General features: G+C 38.4%; 1 long non-coding RNA gene across 2 annotated transcripts in view; it reads right to left on the bottom strand.

The window, feature by feature from the left end:
* Positions 1-10,444, bottom strand: part of LOC134136409 (uncharacterized) — a 58,804-nt gene extending 48,360 nt beyond the window's left edge. For both annotated transcript variants that reach the window (XR_009957502.1, XR_009957501.1), the window contains exons 1-2: positions 9,873-10,444; positions 8,446-8,607 (exon numbers count right to left, since the gene is read on the bottom strand). This is a non-coding gene — a long non-coding RNA (uncharacterized LOC134136409). The remainder of the gene's footprint in view (positions 1-8,445; positions 8,608-9,872) is intronic.
* Positions 10,445-22,864: the final 12,420 nt, after the last annotated feature.

Raw genomic sequence — 22,864 nt, 5'->3', positions numbered from 1 at the left:
TCCAACAGTGTACTGTCTTAAATGTATTTATAGCAACAATGTAACTTACTTCTCTAACTCTTTAATGACTCCATGAGACAAGGGACTCCACTGACATCAGCCGAGTTCTAACAACTTCAACATTACATTTGGCTTGGATGGTCAAACGTTCAACAAAATAGGATTATAGACTAATTCAGATTGGAAGGAACTTTCAGGAAGTCCCTCGTCCAAACCCCTGCTCTAAGAAGGAAGGTTCAGCTATGAAATTAGACCAGGTTGCTCAGGGATTTATCCAGTTGGGTCTGGAAAACCTTGATGGATGGAGATGGCATAGGCTCTCTGAGCAACCTGCTCCACCCCTTGTCTCTCCTGACAGCAAAGTTTTTCCTTACATCCCATCTAAATCTCTGTTGTTTCAACTTAGGCTCCTTGTCTCACTCTGAAGGGCCTGGTTCTGTCTTCTTGATAGCACTGGGAGGCTGCTGCTAGGGCCATCCCAAAGCTGTCTCTACTCCAGGTTGAACTAGCTCTGGTCCCTCAGCTGAGTGCTTATTTTTTCCCTTTTTTAACTGAGGGGGAAACTCAGACTCAACAGTTGCATTTTCTCAGCTAAAAGTATACTACAGAAAGTCAACCTGCAATGTCAGCCTTTTCATTCTCTTTGAGTTCATTTTTCAACAGATTTATGGGGAAGAAAAAAAAAAGGGGGGAAAAAACAGTTCTATAAATGAGTCACTATGAGGCTTTCCTACAGGCATTTGCCAAGACAGACACAAGAATGACACCAGTCAGCAAGTCTCTTGTTTACAGTTACTTTTACTCCTACTATCTTCATTGGTTTGACTTTTGTACATCTCTGGAAGTGGTTATATTTTAAAAGTAGTTTTCTTGGTTTGTCATTGACATGACAAAAAAAAAAGTCTGTTTGTACTGGGTTTACTTCATTTCCTCATTTTCTTTCAAACAAAGATTCTGAAGCGTCAGTGTGGTATGATTTGCCAAACCACCTTCTGATGACAGTTAAAAAAAAGTAAGGCCTCCTCTCATGTGTGCTGGTAGACACTAGGCATTTTGAATTGAGGCTGATTAATTAGATTTAATAGATTGAACCTAAGTAAATATTTAATAGAGTAGAGTGGATAGTCAGAGCAATCAGTTTTTAAACAACTCACTGGTTGAAAATTCAAATTTACCCAAATAACTTCAGTAAGTATGTGCCACTAACACACTGCCCAACCACAAAAAAAACTCCCAATCAGAAAGAGCTAAATTAGCATGAATACTATTTGTTCAGCCCTAAACTTAAGTTCTATGAGGTAAAAGTGTTAAACATTGCACAGCTTGAGGATTGAAATATATATATATATACATACATACACACACACACACACACACATATCTACATATATATATCTATATATATATATATATATATATATATATATATATATATATATCTCTACAAGAGTGTGTTTACACTTCCAGAACAGAAAATCTTTCTTATTTCAGAGTTTTCACCTGGGGAGCAACACATCAAATTTTTTAAATCAATGACAACGAGTATTCAAAAGTTTTGTAACACTATTCTTCCTTACCACAACCTTTGTATATTCTGGATTTTTATAGATTTTGATCATAAAATCACTGAAATAAAACTTTCAAAAGCACACTGATATTTAATCTTAGCTCCTCTCTTAAGAAAGGGTCTAATGATCTAAGTTACTAAAGGTCTAAGTCCAATTACTTCTAAAGTCAAAATAAGTAACAATAATATATTAATTTTTCTTGGGGTTTATGTATTTGTTCTACTTTTGTGAAGAATACAGTGTTTTCATAAGGAATACGCCTTCTAGTAGAAAGCACTCCTTGTTCACTGAATATTTTATCTTATCTTAGCAGGACAGCTGTCTTTGAACTGATGTACTCATACAAAGTAAGATTTAATAACAGACAACACTTGCATGCAACTTAATTATATTTGAGCCTAGAATGCTTTTTTGTGGTTCAATGATAATACTATAAATGAACACTTTGAACAAAATCCTTAAGTGGTTAAACCACATTATAAAGTAGCAACAGTTGGCTAAAGAATCAGAACCACACAAATAAATAATTATGTATGTATGTTTGATGCAGGCAGTGCATATGAAAAAAGATGAGTCACTTCATTTTTTTTTGTTGGACTTGTGACAGCTCAGCAATGTAATAATCTTCTTTTGAATTGTGCTAGTTTTATCTTGTTGGTATTAGATTTCTATTTTTTCTGTATTCTAATTTCTGCAGTGTGTGAAGTGCAAAACTCAAGGAAGCAAGGCATTGTAGAAATTCATTTTGGTTAGATTTCATTAAGCATGTAAAAAATACTACAGTACTTCTAGATAAGCAAAAATAAAGCCAAAAAAGATGAAAGAAGTCTCATTATTATGCATCTAAATACAAAGATTAATACATGTTCTTACTGAACAGTTTTAAGTTGGATTAATTTATCTTAATTTAACATAAGGAAAGAAAAATAAACATGAAAATACTATCAATCAGGCCAAAAGGTATATAGAATGCATACTACACATAAAATGCTTTAAACAAGGGATTTAAAGTTAGAAATATGTCTGGGGTTTTTGTTCCTCATGCCAAATAAAATGTAGTAAATAGCAAAAATATTGTTATGTGATGACTCTGCCAGTTGACTTTAGAAATATGCTTGAATATGTAACAAATAGTAAAACACACTCCAGGCTATTACTATTACCACCAAAATATATGTAAGATGAATGAAAAATACATAAAAACATTGAGATTGTAGATAGGAGTATAGCTAGACATTTTGTTGTTTAAATGCTGAAAGTATTAATAAACATCCTATAATTAGTTATATTTAGTTGAACTTAATGGGAAATAAAAAAGACTTCTTCCAATAAGAGGGTTTGAAAAGATCTTTACAAAACAAGGAGAGAACTGAAGCCAGATGGATAAAACAGTAGTAGCTTTAGAACAATGTGAGCCAACCTTTTTATTAATGAGCTTGAAGAACAAACCCTTGAACAGGCTTGTTCATCACAAACAGATTTATGAGAATCAAAAAGAAAGAAAAGTGTTCCTGGTAAATCGTATAAAACGAGGAATGCAATCATATTTTGCACTAGCTGTGAAAGATGAGATTCAGCTTATTAATATGACTCCCTGCAATAGCAAATCTTATTTGACTTAAATATGTACACCAAAACAAGATAACTGTCACCTAGAATAGGCCTCCATAAAGCAGATATCCAAAGTCAGTGAGAAGCATTTCACCTGAAACGATCAATTCATGAAGTAGTCAAGTTTTTAACTAAAAGAAAATGAAATGTCTCCTAAACAATGTGAAAGGAATATTATCCCACAACTTTTTCATGGTAGGATATGTGCCCACATAGAAAAAGGGAAAAAATCTTAGCTTTCAAATCACATCTGTTGTCTGACCAACATCATTTTGGCCTTGCTTATGTTGCATTCCAATCAAGGCAGTTTTTATCAAGAGTCTCAGTTTAAATATTGTGATATTCTATGATATTGATTGGACTGTGAAAGGCCAACCTACATATCATCTCTACTCTTTTGAGAGGTTTCTCCTGATAATCTTACTGCTCTGGAGGTGTAGAACAGAAGATGTGAGTAAAAAAAAGAGGAGAGAACTACTAGAGTTTGAGGAAGAGAATTATCCTTCTCAGCTGCCTGAGTTCTGCGAGTATCTGAATGTTCTTTCAGCGCTAGACAACCTGTCAAAGAATATGTAGTAGAAGAGACACACTGTTTGGCAGTCAGAAACACTACATCAGATCCAGACTCCATTACTCACTGTGTATTTCAGCGACATTTTCACTTTCTTAGAAGTCATTTCAGTGGATGGAAAAGTAACTTTGGACCATCAAAACTGGATTACTCAGAGAAGAAGTAGATATTCTTACTAGCCTATAATGTTGATAAATGAGCTGTATAGAGAGATTTATGAAAAATTAGGAATTTTTCAGACGAGGACATTTGTTATTTTGATCTTAATATTAAATTCTGAACTAATGTGGAGAAAGCCAATGCAGATTATCTCTTTATATAAAAATACTCCAATATTGCACATTTCCCCAAGGCAGCAAATTCTGCACAAGCAGTAACTAAAAAAATCCTAACTTTAAGAACAGTAACTTTCTTATATGATTGTGAATAGTAAGCAATCCACTCACAACATTATTTTAAAGGATGAAGGGTCTCTCACATAAAAAATCTATTAAGCCTAAAACCACTAGGCTCTTGTGTTTAAGGCATTCAAAAGCTGTAAGCATTACTAATGACAGGCACATGAAATAACATCTGTATAGTGGAGCTGTTCATCATTATGGCCAGTTTTAGAGCCAGATCATCACTTCAGAAATATCAATATCTGGATAAGGTCCAAGTTTATTCCTCATCAAAGCAGTATGACTCCTGACTCCAGTGAAAATAATAACCTCCATTTGAGGAGATAAAGTCTTGATCAATAATGAATCTTCTCCCTTCTCAGATAGGAATTATTACTGACGACTTTTTGGCACTCTGCCAGTAATGGTTGTTCACTGAATGTTGAAAAACGGAACAAAAACAATTGCAAAATACATCTTCTGGAAAAACTAGAGAAACATTCGATTGTGGTTATTTCATTTCTGATATGAAATGTAGCCTGACATAAATATGGTTAGGGTCTTGAATAATCACACAGGACCTTAGCTCTTCAAACTAGCTCCTCAAGTTTTGGAGCCAAGGAACAATCAGCAGTCCTTTAAGTTTCTCATGGATTGCCATGTAGCCTGATCTCATAACTTCTAAGTGAAAACATTACCAATTTTGTTGTTTAACAGAAATTCCACAGATTAGCTATGGCCCACATGCCATAGCCATATGAAGTGTAGCTGGAGAAGCACAGCTCTACTCCTGCCGGCTCAAATTTCTGATGCTTCGTCCCTCTATATAGCCCAACGTTCATTAACGATTCTGGAAAACTCTAGGAAAATAGGAACTGTTTTACAAAATTAGACCCCGGACCCATTTAATTCTTTCTCCTGTAACATGAGGATTTAAAGAGCCTTTAGAAGCCAGGCATTCATGACCACCAGGATAGGCATTCACTCTGATGCTTCCATGTATCTGGAGATTGATTTACGCTCTAAACTGCAGGCTTTGCTCTTCCTTCCATATTTTTATCATCATAACTGTGGATGTGAATTATAGCTTAAGAATCACTATATTCACAAAACATGTTCTTAAAGTCTCAATTCCATGTCTAATGCTCACAGAAGGGAAGAGAACCATTTTAAAGGACTGGCTGTCCCAATTTCCTCTATGATCAAATTCCTTGTTATATCCACAAGCATGCAGGCACACATACACAATTCACCATGCTCCAGGAAATGTGTAGTACGTTAAGGATGAGCCCCAAAACATACCTGTTTTGTAGATGTTACATAGCTCTTTTATTAGTTTAGTATTAAATATTAAAATTCAAAGTATTCATGCCACACCACTCTGTCAAATGTTAATATCTCACAGTAGCACTTAAACTGACATTCCAGCAAGACAGATTGGTTATTCACCAAAGAACTTAAACGGTTGCCTGAACACCCACTGATGCTGGTGACATGACTGTATGTGAAGCTTTTGACTGAAACAGGACTTCTAACTGCTTGAAGACATTTTTTGTCTGGGCTCTAATCTGAAAGCCATTGCAGACAACAAAATTCCACAGACTTCAAAATAGGCTTTCCATGGAAAGCACACATATACGTATCTTGAAAGTACATTTACTTGACTGCTCCGGAGAAGTCACTACAACTCCAGTCACATGTCCTACACTGTAAGGCTGCACAGATAATGCTTCATACATATATGTATGACACAATCACACTCCAGAGGCCTGAAAAACGCATTTTACTCATAGCATTACAGATCTTCCCTGGAGCACACATACATATTTTAAATTCTAGAATCCCTGACTTTGTAGTATTTCAACACTTTTTCACAGCAGAAATTAAGACTAACATTTCCACAGTGAAGAGCTGGAGAACAGGCTTCTGAATTCATGTTTAGAAGATTTACAAAATGACCTTATTTTAGAAGTACTGAGCCTCAGGTCACTTTGCTGGATTTAGGGAAAAGGTTTCCTAATAAAGCTGGAAAAAAGGCCTAATCTGTTCCCTTTATAGTTAGCAGGAGTGTAACTGTTGAGCTCAATAGATCTCAGCAGCTAATTTTTAGACTTCTGTTTTTGAAGAAAGGGTAGTCATAGGGACTAAATACCAAATAACACTCAAAAGAACTGGGCAGGGTTTTCAGAGCACTGCAGCTGAAAAGTATTCTCTACTTTCATTTACTATCACTGCTTGCTTGAAAGAGTAACAGGTGTGAAGGGAATAGCATGTAAGAAAGAAAGTTCTCTTGCTTCAAAGTAATTTTAATCCTGTAATATCTCCCAGTCCCATTTCCTGAACCTTGAAAGGGAAAATACAACATCTAGTTAAATAGATAATGAAAATTAAAGGTATGTATGCATACAAACACAAATGTGCATAATCAGGGCAGTGCTAGAACTAGGAAAAACAAATAAAGAAGCTATCTTTAAAATGCTGAACATCAAAAATTACTAAACTATAAAACATGTGTCCTTTCAGCCCTCTATTGTTCAATCTTTGGAGAAATATGTTTAACTATTAGAAACACATCTATAAATTTTCCTTGGAACACCCTATTTTTGGGGATCATCAAAGCTACAAGAGTGTATCATTTAAAGCAATGGACTGGAAAAGCGACAGTAAACTCAATTCTCCCCATTTCTATTTATTTTTACTTTCATTTATTGATTATTAAGAGACTCTTTTCAAGCACGTCTCTCTTCTAGGTGTAGTTTCTCTCAATGACTGAATTTCTTCATATTGAAGCTGATGCACTTTCCAGTGTTTCAGTTATACTCACCAAATTTAGAATGAAAATGAAAACCACCTAATTATGTAAGTGTCTTAGAGACAGCAAGATAATTGAAGTCCCCAGCCCAAAGGCATCGGCTGAGCAAAAAGGAAAAGAAAACATAATCCAGGCATCTTAGAAAAATATTACATAAAATATTGCAAGAAAAGAAATTATAGCTCAGTCCCTGAACAGATGCCCTTAAAAAACATGCATCTTAATCAACAACAACAAAAAAAAATACTTATATAACAGAGCATGTGCAGCAAGAAATATTACCATAAATTGGTTTTTCAAGAATTATAGAAGACAGAGACTGAAGGCATACCCCACATTACAAGAAGCAGTGTTTAAGATGAAGCAAATGAAAAACGAAAGTAAAATGTGTAACAAAAATTGAGATTATCAGAAATAAGGCCATGACTAAGCGGTAAATAAATAAAACAGTTAAAAGTTTGATAAGCAAACTGTAATAATAATACAAGCTGAGGATGTTCTTGATGAAGGAATAATACAAAAAGTTATCTCAGGTCATGATAAATCTGGAAGAAGTGAATATACAAAGTCTGGAGCTGTCATACTAAATGTCAATATAAATGCCTTTAGACACATATTTCCAAGCTATTACACTTTCTTAAACTTGGAGATATTTGCAGCTGCACACAGCAAAACCAAAACCAGACACACTTTCCTATAGAGCAACACAGCCAATCTAAAGAACCTTCCCATTTACAATTTGCATGAAAAATATTTCAGTTAAATTGAGAGAAACATGAACCCTTATCCTGCTAAAAGGCCTTAACTCCTTCATTCTTGCTCAGTGAGGTGATGACACAGGAGGGGATAAGGCTATGATCAGATGGTGGGCTGGTTAAAAAACACAAAAATTGTTCTGCTGCCCAGAGACAGGAAAGGTTACTGTGTGCACACTGGAAAAGTCCCATTGGTTTCATGGGGTGACACAAGCCCTCAGGAAGTATCTAGAACCCACACAGAGAATGGTGTCTCTGTATGTAACTTGCATCATCTTTGAATCAACTGTGCCAGACTTATGATGCTATTTCTCATGAATGTCATCACCATTCAGAAAATACTGTTGCATTTGAAGCTAACAGAATACATTCCTTCTTCATGCTAAAAGCCTCACACAGCCATACCATGAAATCAGCTTCCTTCTATTCCCAGCAATTAACATTCATTTCACATGTTTTAGCACTTGGTGGTAGATAGTTATGGGCTATGTTCTTTGACAGGAGGTTCTTTTCTTTCATAATTAAGAAATCTTTTGAATTGTGAGTTGTAAACTTTTCTGCTATAAAAAATTGCAAGCAATTAATACGTAAATTACAAATTGACACAGACAGCTTATATGGACAAAATAAGGAATAGCTCGTTGATATACCAATGTCTACCTGTGCTTGATGTAAAAGAACGTGAAATAAAAATTTTTAGACATTTCAAAGTGTAACTTAAACTAGATAAGAACACAGAACAGGTTACCTCTTCCTGCCATTATGAATAAAGGAGCAGACTCGATGCAAATTTGAACATGCAAATTTCTTCACAAGAAAATTTTCACTTCTTTACAGTTCTTATCTTCAGTAAACTTGGACTCACATCTCTCTGATGCCTAATCCTCATGGAACCCAAGGAAAAGCAGGTCTAGAAAAAAATTATGACGGAGTCAAAACACTCTTGGAATCCTGAGATCTTTTAACAGTTTCAGAGGTGTTACTTAGAGCTTAAATAAGACATCCTGCAGATCAGAATTTGCTTGTTTTCTCAAACCCCCCAGCACACTTAATGAGTCATCAGATATCAGTCAAATCTTATGTGTATGTATGTATGTATGTAATATACAAGCATATAATTGCAGTTACATATAAAAATTGTACCTTTCTTCAGTGAAAATATTTGAGACATTTATTATATATTGAATAAATACTTTATCTGAAATTAGATTTGGAGGCACTTGCCAAATCCTCCAATGTAATTGTTTTAACATTGATTCTTGAGAATTCCATTAAAAAAATTACATCTCTAGTCCATTATAGACCTTTTAACTACCTGTTGTTTCCCTAAAATACAAATTTGTCAGCACAGGCACTGTTGCATACACAGAATGCCAGGAACTGTGTTTAGAATCTGCAAAATAATCTGAAAATAGCTTGAAAATGAATAGTCATAAGTATTTGTAAAGGGGTTAAATTTACACGAAAGTATCTTTGCTGCTTTAAACTATCAGTATGGAAAGAAATCCTGCAAAAAAAATAGTACAATGTGCTTAACATTCTGGACATAACTAATTCCACTGTAGCAAAGATAAGCACACATTTAAGTGTGTGAAGGATCCCGGTCAGATACAGATACAGGTTCAGATACAAAATCTTCTAGGGCAAAGATTGTATTCTGTAACCTTCCACAGAGTGTCCCAATGAAACAGATGTATCTTCATTATAGGGAAACTAAGTTCCAGGCACACCTGAAGCTTTGATATGACAAAGAACTTCAGCAGACATTCAAGTGTTTTGCTTGATGAATCAGGGCCGAGATTTCTCTTTGTTCAAAGTTATTGCCAAGCATAAGACAGAATGATAGCACTTGTCTTCTGGGTGGGTATTCTCGATTGATATATAAGTTGGTTGTTTCTTTTCTTAAGAGATATGTAAAATGCTAATTATTTAAAGAGCTCCTTCATGTTTGGTTAGACAAGATTAAAAAAAAAGAAATGAATAATCAAAGAATGGGCAACATGCAGGGACTGGCACCTCAATACACACATGAACATACAGCCTTGCATCATACATAAACACATTCCACTCGTAACATATCTTCAAAGGCTTGGACAGTTACTGGAAAGCATACGTGCAAATACTACACGCTCAGAGAGTGCTGTGTCCATCGTAAAAGCAATAGGTAATACACACAGTTCTGCTTCTCTTCGGGGAAGGCTGGGAGGAGCGGGGGTTAAATAAAAGATGATGGCTATGAAGGCAGCCGACCCGCTTACACAGCCGCTACTCCACCTCAGCCTCCTGGCAGACGCTCCCAGCCGTTGCCAGCGCGTGACGCCCAGCGCCCCGCCCACCCGCCGCCGCCACGTACGGTGGGGCCACAGCGGCCCCCAGAGGGTCGGGTTGGGCCGGACTGGAGCGGAGCGGAACCGGACGGCTCCACCGCGGGGTATCCGCTCCCGGTCCGGTGGTGGAACTGCTGCGTCATGCGGACGGCACCTCTGCAGCTATAGCGGCACGTACGCCCCTTAAAGGAGAGCTTTTAAGTTTTAGGGAAGTGACAGCACTCCAACAGTTGCCAACACTTGCCAGAGGAGTTTCGCACGCTCCACCGCACCTGCGAACAAGCTTACAACTGCCCCTGCGCTGCGTAAAAAGCCCCTAGCTCGGTGCGCACGCCTCGCCTTGCCGCGCCTCTCCTGACGGGTGATTCACCCCTCCAGCAGCAGCGGCGGCTCCTTTGTCAGCGCCGGCCGCTTTGTTCTGACCAGAGCCGCCAGCGCGACGAGGAGCCCCGCCGCCGCTGAGCGCCGCCGCTGCCATAGGCTGGTAGGGCGGCGCGGGCAGCCAATCGGAAGGCAGTTGTTAGGGGGCCGGGGCTATTTTTAGCGTGGCCGAGCACACGTGGGGAGGCGCTTCGCTGCGTAGGGATCTGCGGCCGTAGTGGGACACAGCGTTGAGGTGATGGCGCGTGGAGCGAGGGCGAGCAGTGCGGTCAGGGTGTTAAAACGCTGTTGCTTTGAAGCCTGAATTAGTGACAGAGTGCTCGAAACCAGCTGTCTTGAGGGGGAAAAGAGAAAAACACTATGAACAGTACTTTTCAAAGAAGATTTCCACACAAAAACTTCTACGTTAAAAAGCTATTTTAGTTACAATTGCTACTGCCATGAGTGGTTTTGCAGACTTCTGCCTCTTGTATGATCGCAGTTTTGCTTTCTGATGCCTGTGAACATAGACTTTAAACCTGCCCAGATGGTGAAAGGAACATGACTGATGTGCCTGTTTAAAATAACTACTGTACACACAGTTAGTATGTAGCATCTTGAACAAATCAGCCGCAGAAGGGCTAATTACGATGGATAGCTTGGGCTGAATTCAGTATTTTTTGAGGTTTCTTTGTATATTTAATAAAGTCACACAATATTATGACTAAGGTTAATGTATTCCTGATAGGTTGTTACTCACTATTGAATAATAATGGATTTGCAGGTTTTGAAAAGATCAGACATAAAGTCATGAATAATACTGAAACAGAATAATTTTGAAGGGTTAAAGTACTTCGAATAACTTGTGTGTTTTTTTTTCCCAAGTTTCTTGCATAGGGCTAAATTCCATAAAGCACTTTTTCATATATCCTTGAATTCAAAGGGATTAGACGTATGCTAAGCATGCAGTGAAGTACCTTGATGAAACAGAGCCCTGAGGACAGAAAAGGAAATGCTAAAATATGCCAGGGGAAACTGGTCTCCCAGTATTTAAATTGAGACTTAAAGCAGTAAAAACATCAATATATTTTAGAAATCTTAAAACCTGATTTTGATAAGCAAGCTACAATGGGCTACATCTTGTCCTAGTGATAATCCCAAGGAGTCCAGTATTAGTCTGATATTTCAGTCTTCCGAATTCATTTTTCCAATTAACGAGTAATTTGGAGGTTCATGCATAACTATGATTCATAGTAGCTTCTTGGACTTTCTAGCAACCTCCTCACAAAAAATACGAAGAGTGAATGAAATGGAGTCCTCTGCACAATAAACTTGCAGCCCCAAAACGAGTAAACTGATTTACAGGTCTTGTACTGTACCTACAGCACAGGGATAGATTTCACTGTCAGTGTGCACTGAAGTCAGTTTTTGCACACTTCAAATGAAAATCTTGAAAAATAATACAGATAGTACCAAGTCAGTCAGAAGCCATTCATTATGTAATGAAAAGTATTCCCTGAAAGATCTCGCAGTATCGGAGCAGAAGTTTTGCCCAGCTGCTCTTCGTAGCCATCAGCTCTTCAGCGATGGTCAGTGTCAGGCTGTTCTGAAATTCTTGTCCTCATTACAAGAATGATAGATGCTGTAGATGCTTTTCAGTTGCCAGTAGGACGTACCAAATCAGCAGTGAAACAAAAGAACAAAGTCTGCTACAGCAATGTTTGGATGTCATTTCAAAAAAGCGGCTTGTGGATTTAAAATCTGCCTGGAAAAATGGTGTTTATTCTGTCATTGCCAGAAGATGGATATAGTCAGAAACATTATTTCAATCAAGTTTTTACATGTCATTGAACATTTTCTCTGTGTTCACGGGTTGTCAGTCTTACGTACAGATTAAACTAAGTTCTCACAGAGGAAGTTCACGCAGCGTGAATTCCGTTAGCTTTGCTGATCCCATTATGCACCATAATGTGAGAGCGAAGATTGCTCTGCATAAATATTCATCCAGCACCTTTCAAGTTTTCACTTTTCATTCTACTGCTGCCTGACCCTGTCTGCCACTTTTCTCCTGAATAATCATTACTACTGAGCAATCCATTTGAAGGAAAATGAATTCGGAAGACTGAAATATCCGAATAACACTGGACTCATGGGGATTATCACTAGGACAAGATGCAGCCCATTGCAATGTATAATTCTGGACGTTAAAATCATATAACATGCTGTTCAGAATTGCATTTTTCTCTGCAGAGAATGTTGTGGCTCTCACAGGCCATTGCCAGACACACGAGTGGCATTGCCCCCTGCTCACTTGATCACTGAGTTTGACAAAATTAATTTTTTCCCATTTTATTTCTGGTAGATTTTGAATTACATCAATGACTTTTTCAGGGCAATTTCTGCTGTTATTCCACAACCCAAGGCTGTGCATTGAGATGGACTGTAGTGAAAATAACATTGTAAACTGTATTTGTAATAGTAGGGAGGCAAATAACAAGCACTCATTCTGTTTCAAGTGATTTGAGTTGATTACAGATGAAGGATTTAGCCCAAACCTGACAAAATTCACCTCAATTCACTGTGAATCCTCATTATGTCCTAGGATGTGAATGTCCATTCCCCTCAGCTGTTACTTTAGCCAATAATGGAAATTGTTGTTATGGTCTGTTTCTGGAAGCAACGTCTTGTGTTTCAGACCATGTGTTTTGACCATGTGAGAACAGGGAAAGATTTACTAGGTGAGCTAAGGGGATTGCATCTCCGTGTTCTTCCACTACCATTACAGTATGTGGAGTCTACTATCTGATCATGCGACAACAGTATTTTCTAGTTTCTTTGAGGAAAGAGCGAATCCTCCTGTGTACTCAAACAGAAATGCAAATTATGTGGCTGTTTTACCCACATTTGGGAAAAACATTGAGTCAGCACACTTGAGGTATAAGGGACATCTATCACTGAAAATCATTTTCCAGATCACAGTGTCTCACACCTATGTTCCCATGTTGTGACTTCCCCTCCGTTAGGGAAATGAACAAGGAAAGTCATTTGGTTGCTCAGTAGTGTGGTATCAGATCTCTAATGCAAAGCTCTCCCAACAGAAGACACACCTGGCTCCCAAAGGAAGCGGCTAACTGAGAAAGGCGGGTTGTGCAGCAGGGATACGTCCCCACGGCAGGATGAGATGACTGACTGCCTAGTCTGAGTGGCAGACACCTCCCAGGAGCTTTCATCAGGCCAAGCTTTGGAGAGCACAGCATCTTCTTCCATGCACTGCTCTGAGCCAGGCTGGCAAGGTGCTTGCTTTTGCCAGGTATTGTGATAACACCTCTCCCCCCTCCCCCTCTCTTCATCCAATCAGAGTTCTTTTAGACACCACTTACATTATTTTACTGCTTATGAGCTTGATACCTTTATTGCAGACACTGTACCAAGGGAGAAAAACTGCTAACTGGTAGGTGCCAGTCTTACTGACCGTTAGGAAAGAGTAATCATAGTATTCAAAGTAAGAACAAAGTGGTGAAAATAATGTCCTTCTTGAAACCAAGTGTGAACCAGATGTATTCCCATGCTGACAGAAGTGGACAGTTAGACAGCTTTGATCCAGTGCTCCAGCAAAAAATAACGTGGGGTGAGAACACTCATGGGTATAGACCACAATGTGATGAGGTCTGCATGACTCAGAAAAGCGTGTTAACAGCCTAATTTTCAGCCAGCTGCGTGGGTGCAATCCTGCACTATTCTGGTTTGCTTATGAATTTAGATGAAGCTTAATAGAAATGGCCCAGGCATTTTCCGACATAAGATCAGACTGTTATTCTCTCTCTAACAAGCTGAGTTTATAGTGATGCCCCAGTTTAGAAGAAAGTTGGAATGGCAATCATTTTCCCATTAGCAATAGCATAATCCTATTCTTAATGTGTACTTCATATTCACAAGCCTTAAAGTAAGTCTTGTCTGTATGTTTTATGATAACTGATGCTAACATTAATATTCCTTGATGCCCTATGCCTTTCTCTGAAAGAAAATTGTCATGTAAAAGACCCTCATTCTTCTAATTAAGATCACATAATATGTATAGTACATTATATATTTTGGATCTGTCACATTACAGCATGTACATCACATTGACTTAAGCGTGGTGTGGTCAATCAGCCATGTGAGTGAAAGATTATGCATAGGCTTTTTGGATGCTTCAAGTCTTAAGCCCTCAGAGCAGTTGATCACAGATGCTTTCTGTCATGTATTAATAGCCAGCTCAGTCTGAGGAGTGGAACCCCAGAGCTCCCATAAATGCTAAAAATGTTTCACCTCTAGGATGTAGAATACATAACTTAATGCACTATTGAAATGCTCTGGAAGCTGCTTTTCTTTTTTCTCTGAGCTGCTTTTAAAAGGAGTGAAAAGTTCAGAGAAGCATTAATACGTCATAACATTTTTAAACTAATGTGATACCCTATGATCATTTTATTTTCAAAGTCTTTCAATAGAAATATAATAATTGGTTTCACAGGCAAAAGTATTTGTTCCAGTCAGCTAAGGACACACTCACCTGGTTGGTGTTCCCAGTTGAGCAGTAAGAGATGAGTAAACCTGGCTTACTGTTGATTACAGCCTTAATTGTACAAACCTACAATAGCTTGCCTTGAAAATGGTTCCTTTAATGGAGTCCTCAGCAAATTGGAGTTTATAACTGACAAGTCAGTGGTTCCTAATCCTCTTCTTAAGCCAACACTGTTCACCATGAGACCTTATTACTGGTAACATCCCATACTCTGAAAGAGGTTAGGGAACGTAGATTTTTTTAGCTGTTACTTATGGCAGGCTTAAGAAGGGATTTAATACTGACCAAATTGGGCTGTTTTTCAGCAGTGTCTTGCAAGATTCCATGCCTATGTACAGCTTCAGCTGGAAAAACATTTGTTGATAAGTATTTAACAAAAGAGGAGATTGATTTTGGGGGGCATTCAGACATTGTGATACTAGAATTAGAAGCAGTAGTAACATGGAAGCTAATTTCCTCTGTTCTGAGCCACATCTGAACCATTTCTGAAAAGCAAGTTTTTCTTCTTTTTCATATAGGGATAGTCTTTTAATTAAGTAATTTGATGAGTGAAGGCACATTTCATGAAGAAATCTGGAGATGTGTGTTTAGTCCCCATCCCTAATAGTCAATAGATCTGGCCTCACCAGCTAGTCTAGTCAGCATCTTATTCTCTCCGTTTGTAAAAGTGTGATAATACCCTGTGCTTTAAGGACTGGAGATGGGTTCAATAGCACTTACGGTAGAATCATGATCATGGAAAAAGGTGAAGGCTGGAATCCATGTCTCTGGCCTTGTCTCATGGCTTGTGTCCAAGGGTGGACTAACCCATAGAGTCAGTTCTTATCCCAAAGTTAGAAGTTGAAGTTACTGCTATCTCCCATTCACAGAGTTTGAGGTCATATTCTGAGCCCATTTCTCCATGAGGGGGTGTTCGGAGTGCATTGCTTCCTCAATGCTATTGTCTGTTAACAAAAATGCTACTAAATCCTGTCAAAATGTGCCTGAGGAATAACACTTGTTTCCACAGTGTGTAGGGGTTTTGTTTTGTTGTTGTTTCTCTTGTTAAACCAAATATTGACAGATGCGGTATCTTTCCTCTCCTGGACCCATTCATTCTCCTTTGCTGAGGGGACACAGAAGCAGGTTCTGCTTTCAAGATCTGATTTCACTTCCTCTCTTTCTTTCTTACCAATACCATTTTAAACAGAGAATAATTAACCTGCCTTTTGTCTCTTACCTAAGGCTTCCGTTTCCTTCTTGCTTTATCTGTCCTTTTTTTGTGAACTGATGAGAAGGGTAATCGGATCTCGAAGAGTACACTTCCTCCATCTCCGGATGGCTGTAGGCAGAAACGGTACATGGTCTGATAGGGGTTGTGAGAAACCGTATCTTACCATGCAAGAGAAGCAGCTGTACAGACTGGACATAGCAAGGTAACATCTGAGCTGAAGACTAAATCCGTCCCTGTCCCCATGGTGCTGTGTAGCTGGCAAACTCACTGTTGTGTGCTAGCTTCAAGCCTCCCACTTCTCCTGAAACATCAGCGTGTAACTGCTGCTGGGGGCAGTGCCACTGGACTTGTTTTTCTTGCTTCTTGTTCCAGGTCAATAGATCCCGTGTTCTTACAGTGCCCTGAAAAAAAGGATTGTTCTCTCAGAGCTGCAGTGGTGTCCTTATTTTTGCTTCTAGACTGCCGTCATCAAGTGAACAAATATTAAAACAATTCATATTTTTGTAGTTTCTTAACTGTTCATTTTTAAAACTTTCTTTGGATTTGTCTTTTGCTTGAAATAGGACTATATATTACATACATTATAAATACATACTTATTATGTATATAAAATAATATACATACATACATACATACACTTTATGTATTCTGTGACCACCAATTAGTTCAAAGCCTGATGTGTCGCTTTGTAGGTGGTTAGCCAAAAATTAAAACAGTTACATAAATGCAGCCTTCTCTTCTGTGATTCTCAGTAGCGCTTTTGCTGTGAAGTGACAGTCATTTCTGAAAAGGAAGCAGACAGTTTTAAGAATAATGATTACACTAAATGTGATAGAAATGTAATTGGAAAGAATGTTCAGGAAGTCAAATATATCCTGGCCCTGCTTGATGTGTAAAACTGTTTGCACAGCTCCACTTAATGACTGGACAATTAATAACTGGATCGATTACTCCAAGAGGAAGGTGCAGTTAAATGCTCTCCACGTATCTTTCAGCTCTGAATTCAAGTGACCTTTTAAAATGTTTTTAAAGAGCCAGCTACTGAGAATGCTCTTCATTTTCCCTGTAGTTATATCTGCTTGTGTCTCACCTTGTCTTAGAATTTAAGCCCTGGAAAAGACTGCATTTGTGCCCTTTGGATTTTTGGGTAGAATGCTCCCCTTCCTATCATGAATTACAGCAACCGTCGCAGTGTCCCTAATTTATGGTAGCCATGTGAGGGTTATCTGAGAGCATTAGTAGAGCTCAGAACTTTCTTGTCACAAAGGTGCTTTGCAGGAGAGCAAACTCTTTGCTAAGAAAGTGACATGGAAAAGAATGGAGATGTATAACAAAACTGAAACAAAATTTAAAAAGAAAGCAATCAAACAAATGAACAATGCCCCCCCCCAGCAATATGACTCTGAGATTTAAAAGGATTCAATGTCCATTTATTTGCACAAATGAATACAGTAGTAGTACAGCATTTCAGGTTTTAATACTTCCTTTAGCATCTTTGTAAGTTGGAAAATGCTCTGTATTTTGAACTGGCAGGATCTTTCACACATCTCATGCAATTTTCATAAATTCCTCCTGTTCATAGTTTAAATTAAAGTCCATTAAGGAGGAAGAACTCAGCATGTTTTTAAACAGCAGAGACAGTCTGAAATTCATGAAATGAAAGATCACCTTAAGCTGTTGCTTTGAAGTTTCATCAGTGTTTTCCAACTCATTTCCTACTCATGGAAAACTTGCCAAAAGTACTCCCAGAAGAAATAAAATTATTTGGCCTACTGAAATCCATATACTTAGAGATTATCAGCCGATCAAAGACACAAAAGTCAAGCTGTACGGTGCAGACAATTTACATAAAACGCATTTATACATATGACTGCATATGTATCTCTAGCTAGCTAATGCATGCATTACTTATGTGGATAGCTCTAAGCAGGATGTGAAAAGATGAACCAGCAAAATCTATATTATGAAAAGCACATTTCAGGTGATTGCTTTGGATTTCAAATACTTCAGACTGACCCTACTGGATTTGTTTTCCTCCTTTTGAAGATTTTCAATGATTCTTAAGTTCCTCTGCCAACTATCTGTTGTTGTTGTTACAGTGTTTGTAGAATCAAAAGTTCCTCTTACGTTTTATTTCATTATACAAAAGCATCTGGATGGTTTATCTTTCATTAGATCATGGTTATCTGGAAAGGGTACTTTGCACAGAAATGACAACAACTGAAACTGAGTTTCTTATTAACACAAGTGTTTGAACTAATAACAGGCCATGAAAGTTTGTATGTTTCTGTTTTTCTCCTTTAATTTCCTACAGAGAGAGTTTTTCGATGAAAATGGGCTTTCTGGACAGATTTATTTGCATTTAGCTGTCCCTGCCGCCCTCGTGTGGATGCTGACCTCCCCACTGGTGGATGGTTGCCTGATGCAGGACTTGGGCCAGGTTCCAGGCGGGGAAGGGCTCCAAAGGGACCTCTCATCCCCATCGGACAGAGGATGCACCAACAGCAGGAGTGCAGCTGCCTTTCTTCAGCCCATACGTTACACTGCCCCAAATGTTACATTTTAAATAACGCTAACATTACGAACATTAGACACCTACCGGACAAAATCTTGTTAAAAGTCACAAGTCTTGATAATGGATGCAGGAGATCGTGAAACATGTGAGGTTAGGCTGTCTACCCCACCTCTGTCCAGGATTAACATCCCTGCCACAGGGAAGACAGTTTGTCTCCACATCTCTACTGCCTCCATGCCATGAGACCAGCTGGTCACTGGATCAAGCCCCATTCCGGCAGCTGCTTTAGCTGCCTGCTGAGGCATATGTGCTGCTGCCAGCCCAGTGCCTTGAGCTGCAGCCGGTCCAGCATGACCCAGCATCATCCTTGACTTCCAGCCAATTTCCGTCTTGAGTCTGCAGTAACAATCGCTCCGCCAAAGAAAACTCAGCTCACTACAATGACGTACTTGTTCTTCTCTGGGCATGATGCCCCTCGTCCCTCATGGAAGCAGCATCTGCAGAAGTTTGTTTGACAGGGCCAAATATTCTCACCATATGTTTTAGCATTGGGAAGGGCTTTCTCAGAGTGTGCTGTGGGGATCCAGATATGCACCAGCTACAGAAGAGAAGAGAGATTTTGGCGTCATGTTTTCATGTAGGTAATTGAAATGTCCTATTTTCAACAAACTGGTGAAGAAAATGAAAAATTTCAAAGTTCCCAGAGTGGAATTGTCTTTTACTCAACCCAGTTCCTGAGCTTACGACTTACTTCACAGTATCCTACACCTTCATTCTTGTCTGAGTGTTTAGAGAATATATGAAAAGTCAGAAATAAAATGGATTGAAACATTTCAACAGAAGCAAAAAGTAATCCTACTTTAGATGAAAATCTCAAGACAGTTCGGTGTGGATTTATGTGCCTTTTTAATCTGTAAAAATACACAAACAGCTTATTAATGTATTCACTTTTTAATTCTTCCATTGTTTTGAGTGCATTAAGACTTCTTGTCCTGTCCTGAGCTTTTTGTCATTATTGGTTGTTTTGTTATTTTTGGTTTCCTTTTTTTAAGTTATTCCACGTTACAGAGTAATGCTGTTTTGTCATATTTTGGTCTCAATTACTGAGCCCATTTACTACACACAGTCTGCTAAAATTAAGCTTCTTTTCCCTTGGTTGTAGTATGTAAATTATCCCTTATTTATTATATAAATGCATCCCTTGGCTATATTACATAAATTCAGTTCCTAGCTGTTACACAGTGCTTTTCAGATCATGCTGAGTTGATTTCATTCATATCTTGTGTAACCCTGATAATGGTACAGAGATAGAATATGCTGATCATTGCATCCAACAAGTATTCATATCAAATCCTTTCCCCCTCTTTTTCTCTATATCACAGTCCAATTTAAACATATTTAAAAAGTGTTATGGTAACTCAGTCTTTTTTGATATGGTTATTGTCATTGCATGTAAGATGAATTTCATTTTCATCCCTGGAAGTTGCTTGTGGATAGCTATGATATTTAAGGTAGTCTTGAAATAAATGTTACTGTTTTAACTGCCACACAGGATTACTCTGACAGCTTGGGCTAGCCTCCCACAGCCTTGTTTATCCTGTCAGTTTCTTCTGATGTATTGCTATGCTGTTCCTTAGATCCAATCTGTCCCACATTACATGCCTGTCTCTGGCCTGTGGCTTTCTTTGTAGAAATCATTGGGTCAGGTACCTTGACATATTTTATACAGCCAGTCAGACCAGATGATCATAATGACTTCTTAGGGTTTAAAATTTATTAATATACTTCCTGCTTTGTTCAGGAGGGCAAGGAAGGAATATAGAAAAACTTGAAAAAATGGCAGGATCAGATATGGGACAATCCTTACATATTCATTGGTATAAAGGAGTTATCTTAAATACTGTCAGCTGCTTTTAAGGTGCAAGTATGCCCACGCCTTAGCTGTTAACAGGTCAATAACAGGACGTAGGTACCTATGTACTATCTAACTGCCTTATAGGTATGTAGATATAAAACTTAGATTCTTAAAACTCTTGCTCAGCTGCTCTCCAGCTCCAGGGACCCCTTTATCCACAGTCTTGATAGGCATTCACAGGAAGCACCCACAAAAGTTAGCATCCAATAAAAAGCTCAGGGCTTATTGCCAGCTCCATACGCTCAGCTGCTAGAGGGCTCATTAGGATGTGGGGTCCAAGTTTCATTGAATGCTTGGCCTACAGGAATAAAATTTATTCAGCTCCAGACCATCTGTTGAAACTTCTCCATGTGGCAGTAATTAAGTAATTATTGGAGCAGAGAAAGCATCAATCTGTGGCGTAGGGACAAGGGTGGGAGTGGCCTGACTTCTGCTCAAGCCCTATTGAATGCTAAATGTAGAATACTCAAGCATTTGTGAGAGCAGACTTGGAGCCCTGTTTCTCCTGTATAGCTAAGGATATTCTTCTTGCCAAAGCATTGTTGTGGGGTCTTTGACATTCACCTTCAGGTCTCCCCAGGCACCAGAAGAAATGGGACCTAGGTCTCCCTCATGCTGGACAAGAGATCTCGCCAATGAATTGCATTGTGAAAAGAGGAGGGGTATGTCTTCTTCTGCTGGGTTTCATATGAAGGGGAAAGATCTAGAGTTGTGTTGTAAACCATCATCTTGAAATTGGCACCTGCTGACACCCCAAAGGGATCAGAGAGAAGACACTTACATGAACTTTATAGCACAGACATTTGCCCACTGAGCTTATTGTTTTCTGGCTTCTGTTCTTAGGATGCCTAAATCTTTACACGATGTTCAGTCAGAAGAAAGGCTCATGATCATCTGTTTCTTCTAGTGACATCAGCTGGTTTAATAGAAGATACTACTTCACCCCATGACCCCTCCTCATTTTATTGGTGTCCTACCTGCCTAAATCAGGCTAGCGATACCACCAAGTAGTTTGGACACAGACATAATTTTGTGGATCTGGCTCATAATACTCTTTGCATTGCCATTGGCAGATAGAAATGATGCATGAAGCTGCATGCATAATCTGCTTTTTTAGTTGGAGCTTTTGTTTTACAGATCTTACTAAAAGTGCTTTTTGTCAGTCCTGACATCAGAAGTTTATCAGAATGTCATATGATCGGACAAGATTTTGATAAAGTAAATGCAGGCCAGATTGGTGCTGAATGGATGTAGAAACACTGTCAAATCTTCATGAATTAATTAATCTACAGTATTATATTGAGGAGAGTTGGAGTCAGTCCACTTGTCAGAGATTCTTATCCTGAAATTATAGAACTGGAGATATAAACAGGAATAATAGAAGGGACTCACGCTCTGCAATCAGTTTGTCTTCCTTTTTCTTAAGTAATTTATTAACCTATTTGTAAAGACTTGTATTTTGTCCTTATTTTCCTATTACAGCATCTCTGTCAAATTTTTGAAAAGCTGTTTAAGATATAAAGGCCAAATTCTTCCTCTGTCTTTTTCTCTCTCTCTTTTCTTTCTCTGAAAGGGAAGGTAACAGCAGTAGTTCTTGTATCTGTAATGTCTGAGTGGAACTCTGTTACATCACAGTGAAAAAGTAGGCTTCAGTATAACTCCAAAACCATAGGTCTAAGTCTTATGTACTAAGTGACTTAGTACTTAAGATCCTGCCTCATCTGTATAATATCTGCTCTGTCTTTTGTGGATCATGAAAATCTACAGCTAGCTTGCCCTAAAACACAGCTGCTGGAAGGTGCCCTCCAGAACATAGAAGACCCCACACGTATGGCTGTTGTCTATGCCAGAAAATGCCCGAATGGTCTTAGAGGTGCTGAAGGCTATCTATGAGTCACATACAGGGCTGGAAGGCAGGTAAATCAAGAGAAATGCTATGCTTATTTCTGTTCCCAAAATGAAGTGTAGAATAGATGTGGCCAATGAGTTTTAGGTATATATTCACTATATATCTCTTCTCGATAAAGTGTCCCCAGTTCTAGCAGTTCTGTGAATATGGAATGAATGCTCAAGTTACCTTCTATAATATTGTATTATATTGGTTAGGAGATTTAATATAAGTGATGTAAGCTGAAATAAGTTCTGAAAGAACGTCCTCTTCATGCTTGTACATAACACCTGCCCTGATCCAAATACTCAAAACCTACAAGAAAATGGAAGAAACAAAGAAAATAGCTTTTTTTTTTTAGCTGCAAAACTGGGAAGGAGTTTATATA

The sequence above is a fragment of the Rhea pennata genome, chromosome 1 (genome assembly GCF_028389875.1).
Source record: "Rhea pennata isolate bPtePen1 chromosome 1, bPtePen1.pri, whole genome shotgun sequence".
NCBI classification, from domain to species: domain Eukaryota; kingdom Metazoa; phylum Chordata; class Aves; order Rheiformes; family Rheidae; genus Rhea; species Rhea pennata.
The sequence above is the reverse complement of the archived record's forward strand: the minus strand, read 5'-3'. Positions and strand labels throughout refer to the sequence as shown.